This window comes from Rhinatrema bivittatum, chromosome 8 (assembly GCF_901001135.1).
Source record: "Rhinatrema bivittatum chromosome 8, aRhiBiv1.1, whole genome shotgun sequence".
Lineage (NCBI taxonomy): Eukaryota > Metazoa > Chordata > Amphibia > Gymnophiona > Rhinatrematidae > Rhinatrema > Rhinatrema bivittatum.
Genome location: NC_042622.1, coordinates 256,083,006 through 256,096,462, shown reverse-complemented (window position 1 = coordinate 256,096,462; position 13,457 = coordinate 256,083,006). Strand labels below are relative to the sequence as shown.

The window sequence follows — 13,457 nt, the reverse complement described above, 5'->3', positions numbered from 1 at the left end:
AGCGGCCTCAGAGGGAACGGAGGAAGCCTGCGCGGCTTGGCGCGCGCAAGTTGCACAATTGTGCACCCCCTTGCGTGTGCCGACCCCGGATTTTATAACATGCGCGTGGCACCGTGCGCATGTTATAAAATCGGGTGTAGATTTGTTCACGCCGGGCTGCGTGAACAAATCTACACCCGCGAGCAGGTTTGAAGATCTGCCCCAAATTGAACAAGAATTTGGCACACAAAAGATTTGCAAATAAATTAGAATTCCTCCTTGCAAATCCCATGTTAATCTGTGCAGATGCAAATTGGTACATTGGTTCCTCAGAGGCATATTAATGAGTGTAAGGATCTTAAATTGTATTCTCCATTGGATGGGTAGCCAGTGGAGAGATTGCAAGACAGGTTTAATGTGATCTCTCTATTTTGCATCCTGAGTTTTGAACAACTTGCAGGACCCAATATAAACTGAACTGCAGTAAACAAGGCCTGTTCAGACAAAAGCTTGTAACAGCACAGAAGTCAAATCACTAAGACTGGACTGCATTCACCCCAGTGTCCTAAAATAACTTAAACATAAAACTGCAAACCTGTTACTAATAATCTGTAAACTAATTATTTAAAACAGCCATAATACCTGAAGACTGGAGGGTGGCCTGTGGTAACTTGAGTGGTAGCGGCTTCGGGATAGCCAGAGGAAAAACAGAGGCGGACTCTGGCTGTTCCTTAAGAGCAGTTTATTTACAGTGAAAACACACAAAAATGCAGTGTTCTGTCCCCATTAACTTTATATATATATATATATATATAAATAAAACTACAAGCCCCTATAATCCTGTAAGTCTTGTTGTTGTTGACTATTCATGGTCACATATTTCCATCTCCCACTGATTCTGGGGACTTCCTATTGGCTCAGATATTAGTTCTTGCTGCTGGGAGTTTTTCAATTTGACATTGGCTTCTGAGGAAAAGAAAAAAGAAGCAAGTGGTCTCTCATCTCTCCTACTCCTTAGGAACACATTTCATTTTTACCTAAGCCTATATACAATAGGTGTACTTAAATCTCCAGTACAACTCCTACAACAGCTACTTCAATTCTAATCTCTCCTCTTCCCTCCCCTTCAAGATCCCTGAGGCATGCCACTGTTTACCTTTCTCCACTGAGAAAATTAACTATTTAGTCCTACTCTGTTAAATGTGAACTGGAGTGATATGTATTGTATCAGGAACTTCCGGTATATAAAACCCAAAAATAAATAAATAAATAAAATACTCTCCCGTTTATCATCTTTTAACCAGTTTGCAATCCACAATGGAACATTGCCGCCTATCCAGTGACTTTTTAATTTTCTCAGGAGTCTCTGATGGGGTTCTTTGTCAAACGCCTTCTGAAAATCCAAATACACCTCATCCACCGGCTCACCATTATCCACGTGCTTATTAACTGCTTCAAAAAAATGTAGCAGATTGGTGAGGCACGATTTCTCTTATGTAAATCCATGCTGGCTGAGTCACATTAAATCATGACTTTCTATATGTTCTGTGATTTTATTCTTTCTTTCTTTCTTTTTTAATTTATCGAGTTTTAAATACAGTCATTCGGTTTTGCCATCATAAAGGTTTAGAATAGTTTCCACAATTTTTCCTGGCATTAAGTCAGGCTCACCTCTGGAGCCCTTTTTTTTTTTTTTTTTTTTTTTTTAAAGACTGGGGCTACATTGGCCACCCTCCAGTCTTCAGGCATGGTGGACGATCCCAATGATAGACTACAAATTACCAGTAACAGATTTGCAATGTCATTTTTTAGTTCTTTCAGAACTCTGGGTTGTATACCATCTGGTCTGAGTGATTTGCTACTCTTTAATTTGTCAATCTACTTTATTACATCTTCCAGTTTCACAGTGATTTGTATTAGCTCTTCTGAATCACCACCATTGAAAATACTTACTGGCACAGGTATCTCCCCAACAACGTCTTCAGAAAACACTGAAGCAAAAGTTAGGGTTCGTAGGTTTGTGGACCCTTGGCCAGAGGTGAGTGTTGTTACAGCCTGAGGGGAGGAGCCCCACAGTTCCTCACTGTCGGGAGGCATGGTTAGCAGTAGTAGAACACATGACTGTAGTATAGCGTAGTAACAAAGTCTCTGGTATGACGACATAGGGGCCGCCCCGAGAAGCGGGGAAGCACAGAGTCAGTCCTTGCAGCAGTGACGTAGGCTGCCCCGAGGAGCGGGCAGCAGGAGCAAAGTCACTTGAATAGAGATGTAGAAGCTTCCCCGAGGAGTGGGGAGGCGTGCAGCAGGTAGCTGATGTAGCGACACAGGCCCTACCCCAAGGAGCGGGGAAGAGTGGAGCAAGTCGCCAGCAAGAAGTAAGCAGAGCCCTGGAGGAGCAGGGAGTGCAAAGCAAGTTGCTGGCGTAGAGACATAGGCCCTGCCCCGAGGAGCGGAGAACTGCAGAGCCAGTTGCTGGTGTAGGGACAAAAGCACTGCCCCGAGGAGCGGGGAACTGCAAAGCAAGAATCTCTGTAAGATAGTTCCAGGGCAACCACGAGGAACGGGGAGGACAGCAGGCAGGACCTCTGGAGAGGCGCAGGGACCACCCAAAGGAGCAGGGAGGTCTGTAGACAAGTCTCCCGAGAAGTGCACACTGGCCCCCGAGGAGCGGGGGCCAGTAGGCTCCCATCTTTTTCCACGTTTCCTCACATCAAGGACATCTTGAACTTGGTATGTCACGTCAGCCTCCGATGATAGTGGTTGAGGAGCTGGTGGTTTCTTAGAGAAGTTGGACAATACCATGGGTTTCAACAAAGAAATGTGGAAGACGTTGTGGATTTTAAGAGAGGAGGGCAACTGGAGTTTGTAGTTGACTGGGTCCAACTGGCGGAGCACCGGAAAGGGGCCGATGTATCTGGGAGCAAAGCGAGCCGATGGCAGTTTGAGTTGGATAAACCAGGTGCTGAGCCACACCTTGTTGCCCGGTTTAAACTGGGGAGCTTCACAATGGTGCACATCAAAGAATTTCTTTGACCTTTGGGCTGCTTGTACTAGCTGCTTCGTGGTATTCCACAATTGATGCAGTTCCTGGGTGGTTGACTGGGCCGCTGGGGAAGGAACGGATAGTGGAAGTGGTGGCAGAGGCTGACGTCCGTAGACCACTTGGAACAGGGATGAGCCGGTGGATGCGGACTCATGAGAATTTAGGTCAAACTCTGCCCAGGGAAGAAGGTCAGCCCAATCATTCTGTCATAGATTCACGTATGCCTGTAGAAATTGTTTCAAGGTCCTATTGATTCTATTTGTCCACTGGCTTGGGGGTGATAAGCTGAAGTGAAATCCAAAGAGATGTCAAACTTTTTGCAGAGAGATCTCGAAAACCAAGCAGAAAATTGAACTCCACAGTCCGAGACGATATGTTTAGGAAGCCCGTGGAGACGGAACACGTGGCAGATAAACAATTTCGCCAGCTGTGGTGCCGAAGGAAGTCCAGGTAGAGCCACGAAATGGGCCATCTTTGAAAAATGGTCGACAATGACCCAAATTGTGGTGTTGCCACCGGAGGAAGAGAGATCCATGATGAAATCTGTCGCGATATGGATCCATGGCTCACTCAGAATGGGCAGCGGTTGCAAGAGTCCCCACGGACGCCCCACTGGGGGTTAATGGCGAGCGCAGGTGGGACAGGACTCGACATAGGCCTGTGTGTCTTTCTTCATGGTAGGCTACCAGTAGAACCGCTGGAGAGCATTCTAGACTGCCCCTGGGAGTCCGGCAGTCAGGGAATCGTGAGCCCAACGGAGAACCTTCCAGCGCAGTTGACGAGGGACCACCATCTTTCCCAGATGGTACCGGAAAGGAGTACCTTGGCGGGGTCAATTATGTGCCATGGAGTGTCGGCAACATCCTCTGGAACGAAAGATCTGGAGAGAGCATCGGCTCCGCAATTTCTGTTGGCTGGTCTGTAGCAAAGCAGGAAATTGAAGCAGGCAAAAAGAGGGCCCAATGGGCCTGGCGATGGTTTAGGCACTGAGCATGATGTAAATATTTGAGTTTTTTGTGGTCAGTATACACTGTGATCCTTCGAGCCAGGGGCACCATTCTTCGAAGACTAGCTTGACAGCTAGCAACTCCTTATCCCCGATCACGTAGTTCTGTTCTTCTGGGGAAAAGCGTCGGGAAAAAAAAGAGCACGGGTGTAAGGTATGGGTGGTTGAGTATTAACTTAGGACCGCCCCTACTCCCACGTCGGAGCCATCGACCTAGACTATGAATGGTCGCCTGGGATCCGGATGGTGGAGGCACGATTCCCAGAGAAAGGCGGCCTTGAGATCCTGGAGGTGGTTATGGCTTCGGGCGACCACAGAGAAGGGTTGGCCCCCTTGCGAATCATGGCTGTAAGTGGTGTGGTCAGTGTGGAATAATGGTGAATAAATGACTGATAGTAATTGGCAAAGCCAAGGAATCTCTGTAAGGCCTTGAGGCCCATGGGTTGAGGCCAGTCGCGAATACTTTTAGCAGAGATAGGCATCTCTAACACAGCCCTATCATGGTTCTCCTCCTACCTTGACCACAGAAAGTACTTAGAAAGTACACAGAAAGTACTTAGAAAGTACCTTGACCACAGAAAGTACTTAGTCAAACTTGATAAATCCGAATCCACACACATTCCTCTTTCACAAGGCGTACCCCAGGGCTCCTCCCTTTCCTCCACCCTCTTTAACATCTACCTTCTCCCTCTTTGCCACTTATTATCCAAACTGGGACTAAAATTCTTCTTGTACGCTGACGACGTACAAATACTTATCCCCATCCAAAACTCCCTCAACGAAACCCTGCACTTCTGGGAGACATGCCTCACATCTATCAACGCCCTCCTTTCCAACCTACACCTTGCACTCAATACTTCAAAAACTGAAATCCTAATTATTACTAATCAACCCAGCTTATCCATTCACCAACTGCAACAGAACACTTCACAAAATCTCACACCTCCGTCCACTGTCAGAGATCTAGGAGTTCTCTTAGATACACAACTTAGCTTCAAATCCCACATCAAATCACTCCTAAAAGGGGGCTTCTATAAACTCCAAACCCTCAAAAAACTTAAGCCTCTCCTCCACGCACATGACTTCCGTACCGTTATGCAAACCACTATACTATCAAAACTTGACTATTGCAACTCACTGCTAATAGGCCTTCCAGCTTCCACAATCAAACCCCTCCAAATCTTACAAAATGCCATGGCTCGCATCCTTACAAACTCAAGAAAGACTGATCATATTACTCCCATATTACAAAACCTCCACTGGCTACCAATCACCTATCGCTCTCAATACAAAACACTTACTATCATACATAACACGCTATATAAAAATAACTCCCCCTGGATCGAAGATATGCCACACTTCCACCAGGCCAACCGTCCTACCAGAAACTCCCTTGCGGGCACCCTCCACACCCCTTCACTCAAAATTGCTCACCTCACAAACACCAGAGCGAGAGCCTTCTCCATCACTTCTGGGGATCCATTTTGAAACCTTGACTGGAGACCAAGTAGCCTAAGAAAGGAACAGCCTCTTGCTCGAAAGAACACTTTTCGAGCTTGGCATAGAGCTGATTATCTCGTAGACGCTGGAGACTTTATTTAGCTAATAGTGAATGAGGCTTAAGAAAAAAAATGTAGGCAGAAAAAACGATTGATTCAAATGAAACTGTAATACTACCTTAGGTAGGAATTTTGATTGTATTATTAGAATTACTTTGTTAGAGAAAATCTGAGTTTATGGAGGATTACTAACTCTTCATGCCGATGTCACTGCCATAAGGAATACATCTTTCGAATTGAGCCACTTCACATCAGTAGATGCCAACAGTGCAAAAGGTGGCTTCATTATTTGTACTAAAACACTGAGTTCCATTAAGGAAAAGGAGACCTAAATTAGAAGCATTAAGTAGTATAATTTCTTATTTATTTATTTATTTACTTACTTTTATATACCGGTGTTCGATTTTACATATCACATCGGTTTACATTTAAACAAAATTTGCAGGAACTTATGCATTACCTTTGTCAAATACATTAAACATTTAAATATGGGGATTGTTAACAAGGGATATAAAAGAACATGGGGAATGGCTAACACTACGGGATGCACGAAGGGAAGCACAAAGGGGAGTGCCCCTTCAGCGCGTGACGCCTGGTGTTATGGCGCCGTTTAACGTCCATCACAGTTCTCAGTGACATCAGAGGGGGGGGGGGGGGGGCGGGTCTCCCAATCAAGGATCTTAATAAATTTCAACACTATTGGAAGCTGAGATAGTGGTAAACATTCTGAATGATGGTATGCCAAAATGGTACTTAAATGTGGTGTTATGGAGTTTGATTTCAAACTGCTATTTAAAAGATAAAAGAGATACTCAAGGAAAAATGCCATCATACAAATAAATGGATTCTTCTTTCTATCAGCACACCAAGTAACGTATCTTTTCCATTTGAAATTGTAAGATTGTCCAGTTACTGGCTTTTTAAGCTGCCAAAACAACATTTTAATTAATAAAAGTAACGACTAGGCCATTACTGCTCGTTTTCAATATCCATATTGTGAGGGCCAATGATTGACGATCTGGGTGCGGAATAGAGCCCCCTGAGTGAGATCATCTGGAAAAACTGGAAGATGTACTGGTGGAGCTACCACCAATTTTTGAAGCCACGGAAACCATACCTGTCAAGGTCAAAAGGGAATAATAATCATTTTCCTCTTGTCTTTACATAACTTGAGTATGACCTTTGAAATTAGAGGAATTGGCATACATAAGAACTTTGTTCTATTTAATTAGAAATGCTTCTGATGCTAAGGTGTCAACTGCTAGTCTCTTTGAATAATAAAGTGCAAGTTTCTGATTCTAGGGCACTGCAAACAGATCTATGAGAGGAGCTCCCCACTTGTACAAAAGTCTTTTAAAAACATTGGGGTAGATTTTTAAAAAATGTGCGTTCGCGTACTTTTGTTGGCGCACCAGTCGCAAACAAAAGTACGCTGGATTTTAGTAGCCAGGATCGGCGCGCGCAAGGCTGCCGATTTTGGGCAGCCGGCGTGCGCCAAGCCGCGCAGCCTGCCTCCATTCCCTCCGAGGCCGCTCCGAAATCGGAGCGGCCTCGGAGGGAACTCTCTTTCGCCCTCCCCTCACCTTCCCCTCCCTTCCTCTACCTAACCCACCCACCCCGGCCCTATCTAAACCCCCCCCTACCTTTGTCCACGGATTTACGCCTCCCGGAGGGAGAAGTAAATCGGTTCCGGAGGGCGCGGCCATGCCCCCGGACCGCCCCGGCCCGAAACCACGCCCCCGGGCCCGCCCCTGAAACACCACATCCAGCCCCCAAAACGCCCCCCGACAAAAAACCCCGGGACTTACGCGAGTCCCGGGGCTCTGCGCGCGCCGGCAGGCCTATGGAAAATAGGCGCGCAAGGCCCTGCTCGCGTAAATCCGGGCGGATTTACGCGAGCAAGGCTTTTAAAATCCGCCCCATTATGTATTGACCTTTCATGCAGTTCCACGCATTGACTAAGTCTGCTAAAACACTGTCTTTGCCTGGGAGATAAACTGCAGATAGCATTACATTCCTGTGCCAAGCCCAAGCCCAATCCCATATCTTAACTGCTTCCTGGAATACTGTAAATTCACAGACTCTATTCCCTCTTGTTTATGTAGAATATTGCTACTTGATTGCTTGAATCTGAACTACTGAGTTTGGTTTCCATTTTTGGAATACTTGAAGAGCATTAAAAATTGCTCTGAGTTGTAATAGATTGATGTGATATTTCATTTCTTGGTTTGTCCAAGCTCCCTGTGAACAAGTGTTGTTCAGGTGAGCTTCCCAACTGTAGGGTGATGCATCTGTGTTTATTATGTGTTGTATCATAGATGGATGAAATGAGTGATCATGAAGATTAGAATTAGTCCACCACTTTATTGCATGTCTGAGATTATTCCGAATAGATATCATCTAGGACAGTGGTTCTCAACCTTTATTTTATCAGGACACACCTGATAAAATAAAGGTAGTGTCCTGACGCTCACATGCTTAACACACTGAACACATGTCCATTATGGGGCTAAATATAAACATATACCGGTACTCTACATTCACAGGAATATCCCGCTTCCTGACAATGAGTGCAGAGCAGAACTAAGACATTTCCCTGTACAACTCACCATACAAAAAAGACAGTAACATAGTAATGATGGCAGAAAAAGACCAAAATGGTCCACCCAGTCTGCCCAGCAAGCTTCGCAAGGTAGTAACGGCCACTCCGTGCAGGTTACCCCCATGTTTCTCGTAAGGGTAGTAACTGCCGCTCTGTGCCGGTTTAGCTTTTTTATTTATTCCCATCCTCTAGCCTTTTAGGGATTCACAGTGTTTATCCCATGCCCCTTTGAAATCCTTCAGTTTTAGTCTTCACCACTTCCTCCGGAAGGGCATTCCAGGCATCCACCATCATCTCCGTGAAGAAATATTTCCTGACATTGGTTCTAAGTCTTCCTCCTTGGAGTTTCAAATCGTGACCCCTAGTTCTACTAAATTGTTCCCAATGGAAAAGGTTTGTTGACGACCATGGATCATTAAAATCTTTCAAGTATCTGAAGATCTGTATCATATCACCCCTGCTCCTCCTCTCCTCCAGGGTATACAAATTCAGGTTCTTCAACATCTCCTCATAAGTCATTCGATGGAGACCACCCACCATTTTGGTCACCCTTCTCTGAACCGCCTCCATCCTGTCTCTGTCTCCTTTGAGATACGGTCTGGTGTCATCTCAATAACAGCATCACAAACTCCCTCTACTACCAGGTGCATTGTAAAATAATACAAACAAACCTCACTCTGTACATGTCTATCAAACCTGCCATACCAAAGCAGCACTAACTCCAAGAAATGAAACAGCAATAGCCTTACCCATGAAAAGGCAGCAGTTCACCACCAGTGCAATATCATATTGAGAAAATACAACAAATAAGGATACAAATCCTTACATGCTACATCTCAGTCACACACATACAGAAATCAGACAGACCTACCTTCATCTAATATAGACTAAAATACCACAAATTACAAATACGGAAACAAAAACTGGAATGGAAATACCAAAACCTTCTGCATGTAGTGCAAAACTGAAAAACTAGAAAAAGAAATATTTCCTTCTACTCTAAGCAAAGTTCAAAGATAGAAGAAATGCATATTCTCAAAACTGACATATTATGGCTCTTGTACCCCGTTCAGTTCTCTCCATGCTCCCATCACTCCTCACTTCTCCAAATTATTAAATTGTCCCTTCACATGCTCATATCCCTCTCCAACATTTCCGTCAACCCCCACCTCTTCCCTGTGCTGCCTCTCTCCCCTGCTCAACTCTCCCCTTCCCAGCATACCTCTGACCACCTCTTTCCCATCCGTTCCTGCTCAGCACCTCCGACTTCCTTTCTCCCCCAACCCAGCAGGCCCCACACCTCCATCTCTGCCTCCACTTCTATCTCTTCTCCCTGCCCAGCAGCCCCCCAGTCCCTCTTTCCACCACCTCTCCCTACCCAGCAACCCAACCTCCTTTCCCCCACCCCTTCCTACCCAGCAGACTCCTGACTTCCTATCTCCCAAGGCCTTCCTGCCCAGCACATTTCCCCTCCTCCTGGTTCCCAGCCAGCATAAGTCTTCAGTCCAAACCAGAGTCTCCCTCCCGCTTTACCAGCAGCACTTGAGAGCAAGAAGCATTGAAGAGAGGAAGAAGAGGCAGCGCAGCAGAAGTCAACAGTGGATCTATAGAGCACGCACCTCCCTTCCTCATGCTCCTGCTTTAATGTCTAGGCTCCATGGGGTGAAGAAAGAATCAGCAGCCTCACTGCAAGTCCAGGCAGAAGACGATAAAGATGGTGTCCTGCCGGGTCCATATGAACAGGAGTTGGTGATATCTCACTCTTGATCTGGGTGAAACAGAAGGGAATAACCGCCCACTGGGCCAGGAAGAGGAAAGGTAAGCAAAAGCAGCTTCCTGTCATACTCAATAAAGAAGAAATCAGCCAACTCCTGTCCTGACTGATGATGAAAGAGCAGACTTCTGCTGGCTCTGCGACACACCTTCCATGACCTCGCAACACTAGGGTGTCCTGCCACATCTGTTGAGAACCACCGATCTAGAATAATGGATGATAGTGTTGCCACCAGTGAAACAAGGTGTCTTTGTGCATGCCTCACATGTAGCTTTGCTTGTGGAGTTACATGTTCTGGGAATGCCACATGGCCAAATATTTGCATAAAGAACCTCATTGTTAGCCTTGGCCATCTTACAACAGTGTGCACACTCAATCAGGATGTGCATTCTTTGTTGTGAGAGAAATGCCTTCTCCTGAGTGGAATTTTTATGGGACTTTTCCAGATTTACGAAGATCCCATCTTCAAAATATTTTGAGCAAAATGTGTACTCTTTTTAGATTACAAGTATGATCTTCTTCATATTAACCAACTGTCTAGATAAACACTAGAATGTTGTTCTTCCTGACATGTGCTGTTACTATTGTGAGACATGTGATGATTACTCTCGGTGCTGCCGCTAGTCCAAAAGGAAGAACCTGATACTTATAATGGTGTTTCCCATTGCATGAAATATAAATACTTCATGTAAAGATAGGCATCTTTTAGGTCCAATGTAATTAGCCAGTCTGCTTTTTTTCCCAGGTGAGGTGGGATAGCATTTTAAGAATTTAGCCTGAATTTTTCTTTCTTGAGAGAGGTATTTAAATCTCTGAGATCCAAAATTGGATGAAAGCCTCCTATCTTCTTGGCAGCAAGAAAATAACAAACAAAATCTCTTTCCTTTCTGCAACTGAGGAATCTGTACTATTGCATGTGCTTGTAGAAGTAATTGAATGGGCAACTGTTCCTTGGTTTAATGACAGAAAGAAGGCATTGCTAAAGGGGGTCAAGTTTGGAAATCCAGACAATAATCCTTTTTGATAATACTTAAAACCCATTGATTTGATATCATTAGATACCACTGGGGAAAAAACTGAAGCCTTCCCCCCACCCACTGGAAGATACTGAGGAATTTGATAGCCAAAAAAGGCTGCATGGGGCGACAGAAGGGGCAAGTTGGCTGCATGGGGCGACAGAAGGGGCAAGTTGGCCACGTGAGTGCTCCATGCTGCAGAGGCTCTATGGAGTTTTTCTTGTATTGTTGCGCTTCTGCCATGCCCCCCTAAAAGGAAGGGGAAGGTAAGGACTTATTCCATCAAGTCCTCTCCTTTGCCAGGGCAGCATCTGACTGAGAGTTTAATGGCTCCTTTTCTTGAGGGGATATCCACTGTTGTGTCCTTCGGTTCCCGACGCCCTCTCTCCGCCCTCCTTACCTCCTTGGCGCCTCCCTCTTCGCCCGCGGGAAGTTTGGCTGCCGTGTTGTCCTCCTGCCGAAGTCCTCCGGCATCCCTGGACCGGCTAGACGCTGCAACATGCCATGTTTCCTGAAGGCCTAGGGGCGCGCGCGTGGTGCGGCCCCGACTGAAGTACCAGCAATGGCGCGAACCTCAGGGGCATCCCCCTGTGATGACGTCACCCACGACGGATATATAAGGTCTTAGAAATTGCTAACAGATTGAGTTAGCAGGGGTTTCGCTACCTAAGCTACTCTGCCTCCTCGGACTTACCAGGGGTACCCGCTCCTCGGGGGCCTCGCTCTCTCCTTTATGTTTCAGGTGACAATCTGGAATCGGTACTCGCTCCTCGAGGGCCTTTGTTCCCAGACTTGCTCTGTGTTTTATTCTGCCTGGAAGTCATCACTGCCGACTACATCAGTGAGTTACCATCGCTCTCTCAGAGCTTCCCTGGAACCAGGTACTCGCTCCTTGAGGACCTATACTTTCCAGCTCCTGGGCTTCATTGAGACATTGTGTGAGTGTTACCCATCTGGTTCAGAGTTCATGAACTCTGCATACCCTGCCTACTCACTATATTTCAGTTTCTCTACAGCTCAGCCTCCAGGGATCGCTCTGGTGGTTCAGTATACTGTGTAATAAAAGAACTAGTGTGTGTCTGTCTCCTAACTCTGAGCCTGACCAGTGGTCCCTCTCAGGATCTTCCCCCGGGGGCGTGGTCATCTGCCACCAGTCCAAGGATCCACCCACAACTCTTCTAATTAACCTCAGATTGCTAACCCCCAGCAACCGTTCCTGAACATCCACGTTTTAGATTCCAATGGAGAAGCACCAGAGTCGGGTGTGGAGGAGGTGTTTCTCAGCCCCCTCAATGACCATCTTCTTTCAGTGCCACCATGCATTGCCTCTAAAGCGCTGGCGTCCTCAACTGATGACATCTTCGTTGCTGCTGGCAGTGGGGGAACTTCGGAGGTGAGGGAGCTCAGCGTTGCTTCTCTGAATCCAGCAGGAAAGACGGCTGTGTCGGTGTCTGCTGAAGGTTGTGCATCTTTGAGCAGTCCTGGCTCCCTTCCAATTGCTTCAGGTACTGTTTTCAGTGGCGCTTCCATTTTGCCTTCAAAGCCGAAGATAGTGACTTTTGAGGCTCTTTGGGCTCTTATGGAACAGTTTGGAGTTGCTTTTTCCCAATGCTCCTTAAAAGTTGACTCTATTGCTAGTAAGCTGGAATCCTTGTCTGCTGACCATGATGTCCAATGTCAGGATATTACTGGGAAAATTACCACATTTCAGGATGAAGTTAAGCCTGTTAAAATGATCCAAGCTTTGCTTATCCAGGAACGTGGCAGCATTTCAAGGAGAGCTGAATTGATTGAAAATAGACTTAGGCATCTAAACCTCCATTTAATTAATTTTCCCCATGTTATAGGAAAATTGCTGCGCCTTACTCTTCGTAGATATTTTCATGAAGTTTTGAATATTTCCCCAAATTTGGTTCCTTCTGTTACGAAAGTCTATTTTCTATCTGGAAAAGCTATCCTTCAGATTCCTGCTAATCTTGAGTTAACCGATTTTTTAAAATCTTCTCAATACGAGATGGCAGAAAGATCTACATTATTAATGCCTTTCTTTGCTGACAGCGGTCTGAGCAATGTGATGAAGGCCTATTTTCAACATATGAATGTATATTTTATGGGGCAAAATGTTAGAATCTTTCCAGATTTGGCTCGTATTACCCAGGAAAGGAGGAAGCTACCATTTTACTACATTACCCTTATAAATTCGTGGTTGTGTTTTTTGCACCTGAGCAGCCAAGAGCTTTTATTGACTCCAAAAGCTGATTATTGATCCCATCTCCTCAGTCCTAGAGTTGGTCTAGTTTGACTTAATTCCAGGATGTAATTATAAACCTCATATAATACAGTTTCTATTGTGAAAATTTTTCTTTATATCTCCTCTTTTTCTGCCTCTTCCCTTCATTTATATTTTGTGGACTCTTTAGATTGAAATGTTATTTTCTTTGTGGAATGTATTTCCTAGATATTTTGTTACCAATTGTG

General features: G+C 45.5%; 1 protein-coding gene across 2 annotated transcripts in view; it reads right to left on the bottom strand.

The window, feature by feature from the left end:
• Nucleotides 1-13,457, bottom strand: part of PACS1 (phosphofurin acidic cluster sorting protein 1) — a 478,069-nt gene that overhangs the window by 40,590 nt on the left and 424,022 nt on the right. The window lies entirely within an intron of this gene.